The 6,000-nt window shown below is 39.0% G+C and overlaps 1 long non-coding RNA gene across 1 annotated transcript in view; it reads left to right on the forward strand.

Annotated features, from left to right (window-relative positions):
• Positions 1-5,762, forward strand: part of LOC124168215 — a 111,226-nt gene extending 105,464 nt beyond the window's left edge. The window contains exon 3 of the long non-coding RNA XR_006866870.1: positions 5,603-5,762. This is a non-coding gene — a long non-coding RNA (uncharacterized LOC124168215). The remainder of the gene's footprint in view (positions 1-5,602) is intronic.
• The last annotated feature ends 238 nt before the right edge of the window (positions 5,763-6,000 follow it).

Raw genomic sequence — 6,000 nt, forward strand, 5'->3', positions numbered from 1 at the left:
AGAGATAAGTCAGGAAAGGTTTCCCAGTGGATTAGAACGAAGAAGTATGCAGTGGAATCTTCAGGGAAGATTGTTCTTATTCTCGGAACAATGGAAGAAAGGATCCTGAGACAAGGAGCGGCGGTCTTTGAAAAGGATCTTTTGAAACGTCCAAACCCTTTTTTGCCTGCCGGGAGTTTGTGCAATCTTCGAAGATTCTCCTTAGGGTTTTTCGTAAAATGATTGCGCTTGTAAAGTTCAGATGGTTAAAAGGTCTGGAGTAAAAGAAAATTGCTCCAGCAATTTTATTCAGATGAAGGAGAGCACTTGCTTGTGTTTTCTTTTTTTCATCAATTCCACCACCGCTCCTGAGATGGTGTTATAAGGTTGGGCAATCGTGTGGAACATGTCTTCCTTTGCGCGAAGGCTGGTGTTTAAGATGTGGGTACATTAGATGATGGAGGAGAAAATTTTTCTGTTTGAAATCCATGGGAAGGTCGTGGGATTAAAAAAGGTGGTGGGTCTTTAAAAAAATCACCGTCCTTGCTCTAAGGGTAAAGTGCTGTAAGGGTGGCGTCGTAAAGGGTTCAACCCTTCTTCCAAGCCGTTCCCCTTAACCCTTGTTGGTGAGCGAGATGCTCATTTTTTTCCATTTCACTCGTGTTTTGTTTCGAGATATTTTTATTGTTTCGTCATCCGACGCCTTCGCTTACGTTCATGCCCTCCTCTCACACTCAATCCCTCTCCTTTCAGTTGTTTGGAGAGGGGTATGGCCTGCGGGTTTGTTTCATCTTATCTCACGCAAGGGTTGGAGAATATTTATTCACCCTCGTTGCAATCCGAAAAGACCTTGCCTCTTGACTCCCCACCTCTGTCTTGGCTTTAATGCAAGGAAACGACCTGTAACACCAGGAAACAAGAGTAGAAAGGTTTCCTTTTATCTTTACGACATCTTGCATAATCAGACAATTGTTCAAGCCGACTTAAAGAAAAACTGCTGAAAGTGAATGATTATTCCATTTACTCTCATTGTATCACATAACTGAACTATAATCTCCCCCTTATATTTTTTCAACTTTCTTTTCTTTAGGTATGCTTTCAAATAATCCACTACAACTTTAGTTTTTAGCTTATCTAACCGCATTTGCGTTTAATGAGCTTTTTATTGATAGGAACTCTTGAAAGGTACTTCTTATCGAATGAAGATTCTTAAAATAAATTGATATTATAACTGCGGTAGTTATATATTATTGCAGTTTCATGTATTTAAATGGTGATGTTTAATTTGAGAAATAATTCATCGGAATTTCATGGTAGTCTGTTAAATTAGGGGATACAATGTTACAGTATTCTGTATGTTCTATGTTTAGGCAAGACCTCCTAATCAAGCGAATTTGGGAGGTTTTTGTCAGTTCCATAAATTGTAGTTAGTTTTTTACACATCTCATGGTCAGCCCATTTTTATGAAGACTTATTGTAAAAAATCGTTTAGGATGGAGTCTTGAGCCACTGTTCCCTCGTGAGCCGGCAAATCTTAAGCGCCCCTAGAGGAGAAACTTCGGCGTTGGAGTCAGTGGAGCGAGGAGAAGATATCCGGCCGGAGGAAGGGTCGCCTCCACTGATAGGAAGTTTCGCCCTCATTTCAAAAGCCCTATATGATGTTCGCCAGCCCTAAAACTTGGCCCAGTAGGTCGCACGTCCCTCGGTCCTGCGCCCTCTTTTCCCCTTTGCCCTTGGGCGCAGAAATACTTCTTATCCGGTCACATGCATCTTGGGCGTATTACGCCCATTAGGCACAAACTTACCATTCCAGCCAGATACGAGTATGGCCGTATTGTAACCGGAAATACTGGATGAATCGTCATTTTTCTACTCCTTGGTCATGCTCATTGCTCTTTCTGAGAAGTGGCGACCGAGAGGAATAACAATTGTTAACTTCATCATTCCCTGTGCTAACTTTTCATTTGACTGTTCTAAAAGATAGGAGTGTTTGAATTAGGAATAGATGCAGACAAGTATACTCGTTAAAGAAAATATGTTCCGGAGTATGGTTCAAGATTTTGTAAATGCGATGCCAGAAATTCTTCTGTAATTCCGAAATCGGAAGTAGTTTTGGTATCCGAATCCGTGTCAGTATAATTCAACTGCAACCATGAATGGCGATTATGCCATCGCGTCTACTTTTTTAAGTATCTCGTCGAAGTCCCATCTAAATGTTTTCCATGATCAGATTTATTTATGGAATATGTATGATATTCACACGCCTAAAGCTTAACCTGAGGTGAGCTCTACTCTCACACAACCGTTGCCAACCCCCGGATTGAATCATTGAGTGAGTGAATTTTGATTTATTTCGATGTACTTTTCTTCTCGAAGCGATTTTTATATTTTTCGTGTTCAAACAAGTGCCCTTAAGGTGCGAAGGTTTGAATGTAATTTTTTAAATAGTTTATTATTATCCCTCTGCCTATGTGCATCATTTTGTCCACCGGGATAATCATCTTCTGATATCCTCATCACATTGCGAGCGTGCATCCAGCCAACGATGCATATCTATGTCTCTCCAGTTACCAGGGATAAGATTTGCATGATGAAGGAAAGAAGGAACTTGCATGCGAATTTCCCTGAAATCCAACCGCACAATTAGCCAACATACATTCGGAGACGTGAAAACGGCACCGTTGCGTCACCCATCTTGCTCGAAACTTTGGTTGAATCGTGTTTTTGCCACCTAAGCGTCGTTCTCTTTAAGTAACCCTTGATATCCTCGCGAGATTAAGGTAATGAGATACGCAGAGGGCGGCTTTATCGTGGCAAGAACCACATAAGGGTGGGGAGTGGAGGCGAACCTTGACTTGAGTCGAGTTATTGTAACGTCACTTGTTATCTTGTTTGCATTTCCAAAAGGGTTACCTTCCTTGTCATCTTATACTCATCTGCCACCGTGCCCTCTCATCTTCCCATGCGAGGTTTTCGGCGTCTTAGGGAATCGTATGCCGCATTATCATTCCAAAGGACCTTAATCTGTCGCTGCATTCAAGTCCTCACTCTCCATTTGACTCCTGTCTCAGGTTTCATTTTCAGGTCTCAACTTGGAAGCGTGCTTGAGATTATATTCGACATTACAAGGAGAATAACGTGCCGTTTGAGAAGTCACACGGGAGGAATGTTTTCGGAGATGCTAACGAATACTACCGTGGAATTTGTGGCGAGTATAAATCTGTTGTCAAAGCTCCTTAGAGGTGTTGGCGTATGTATTTTTTCTGAGAATACTGTATTTTTTATAAAAATAACACGTGCACCGAGTAACGCATCGTACTTTTTTGCGTGCATCGCAGAAGGTTTAAAAATGTTTTTTCAGTCCTTTGTAGACTATAATTGGCACATTAGGAGATAAGTAAATAATATTTTACTAAATTAGGGTAAAAAAAGTCCTAATGTTACGCTGAATTTCCTTTCTCATTCTTTCACAGGTTCAAATGTATTTTTAAGAACAATATTATCACTGAAAGATTAAAAATACTTACTCAGCTAAAGGTTTATTTGACTTAAGTGTAACTCATCTTCTAAATGAATCATGAAGATTCCTGTGTGGAATATTTGTTAATATATTCAAAGACATCTTTTATAAAGTTTTCGGAGTTGATTTATTAAAATCTCATTTAATAATGAGGAAGTCTTTTTCGATAGCTCGCGCTGATGCTAGGAATATGAATGACTTTTCAAGTATAGCATGTAAAGGCGTGGCGGAATGTTGTTTTCCGAGCTCATAAAAGTTGGAACACAAGACCATGGAAAGGAATCAGACCATTATGCATGGATAATAGTGAGGGAAGAAAGTTTGGGAAGGGGGTATTAAGGCTGAATAGAGATAGGTGGGAAGTAGACCAAACCTTCGAGAGATTAGGGTACTTAGTATCTGCCCGATATTATGGCGGAGGAGTTGACGGTGATGATGCAGAACAAGTTTTCCCATTGTTCCTTCCCCCAACCCTCGTTAAAGGAGTTTTGGAATATCCTCCAACCCAGCCAGTGACGTTTCCCCAAACCTTTTAGCCTCTGCCCTCTTCTCAACTTTCATACTCCTTCAAAAACCGTGTGGACCCCTTTTGCGACATTCCCATAAGCCTGCTACGAGGAGCAGTGCCGAGTATCATGGTTGAATTACTTGCCGATCTTATTATTCACGTGAAAGTACTTTACGAAAAAAGTTTTTAAACCACCAGCATCACCACTCCGTTTCAAATTTTCCTTATATACATGCGCTGAAGATTTAGGTACGATTGTAATTCTTATGAGTTTCTCAATTCACATAAACTTTGCAATAATTACCGTTGCGGAATTACTTTCCGATCTTATTGCTCACGAGAGAGTACTTTTTGCAAAAAAGAAATCTTTAGACAACCAGCATTAGCACTCCACTACAAATTTGCATTGTATGTTTGCGCTGAAAATTAAGGTAAGATTGCCATTCTTGTGAAATTCTCAGTTTACTTGAACTATGCAATAACCCTCTCATAAACTCTCGCGAGATGGATGAACTTCGTAGGAACTTTGTGGCGTGAATCTTGACTCTTTCCCTTTGTCCTGAAGCATGATTGATAGCTCAAACTTTGATGTGTGAGGTATCAAGAATCTCACCGTCGTCTTTATTGCAGTGGCATCTTAGGATCTATCCTTATCCTAACCAGCTTTTTCTCTAATATTGTCGATTGCTGCAGTGTCCCACAAGTATCTCTTAATTGTAGTTCTGATAATCACCAGAAAAAATTAACTGACAATACGAACAATGGATATAATTCTAAAAGCTATGATTAATACATATTTAAGACGAAATATATCACCGGTTTTTTACATGTGTCTCAATTAAGAATAAATTGATTGCACAATTAATTTCGAATGGATATTGTTTGAAGTTTTGAAATGTCCAAATCGTTTTATTTAAAATATATTTTAATTTTTTTGTGAAATCTCTTGTTAAAACATTTTCATTTAATGGTTTTTCTCAGGCATGGATTCCACTTGGTACCTGTGCAAAGTTTGTCGAGTCGATTAAGTAGTTTGGTGTTGCAAATACCGCTTAAGGCCCAATCTCCCCAAAGTCTCGTAGCACCCCTGTTTCCAGTGCACGGGGGTAGTAGAGAAATGTTCTCCCATTCCTTTAAGCCGCTTGGGTCTCGAGACTCGTCGCAAATTAGCATGTAAGGTGCACCTTTGGGCTTAGGTGCTTTGATTTCAGATTTGTGAGTAATCCCCCAAATTACTTTTTTCTTTGAGACTGGGATGTGTCAAATTATACCTGAATATTCTCTTCCCTCAAGAATGGGCTTTCAGTGTGATTTATTTCGCATTAAGTTGAGTGAATTACATTCCCTGTAAACAAATAATGCATAAACTGTATGAAAATAAGGAGTTTTTTCTTCTCAAATTAGACTTTGGCACTTAAAAATCTGACTTTGCAAGTCAGGCAAAAATGATAAAACATGAGTTTTTGAGTATGATATTTATCTAATTCGAATAAAAAAATTCTTGGGCCATAATCTGATCATCAATTGTTTTAATTGACTTCTATGCTTAAATATCACAAACTCGCCCTAATTTTTTCATTTTCCTTCTTTCACAGTTCATGGCGATTGAGGAGGGAGGAATCAACTATTATTTTCTGGTAAGTCTCATATCTCTGTGTAGCGTGTAAAACTCTCACTTTAAAATAATAACTGCATGCCTGTTTGCTGTCACTGCCAATTTCTATGCGCAGTTTGTATTCCGTCCGCTGCAAATCATCCTAAAACATCTTTGGTCTAATTTTCAATGTCCAGTCAATTCATCGAATGTCATTAATTGCTTTTCACATATTGATAGGTATTTTGACTTCGTTTGCTTAACCAAATGAAATTATTCTTGATTAAGACGCAATAAATGTGGTAAGACACAAAGTTTCTATAGATGGGAGCAGTCAGTCACTGGAAATAGCTGAAAAATCTACCTAACCTGATTAAATATGAGGTTCTGAATCTAAAC

The sequence above is a fragment of the Ischnura elegans genome, chromosome 11, assembly GCF_921293095.1.
Source record: "Ischnura elegans chromosome 11, ioIscEleg1.1, whole genome shotgun sequence".
NCBI lineage: Eukaryota > Metazoa > Arthropoda > Insecta > Odonata > Coenagrionidae > Ischnura > Ischnura elegans.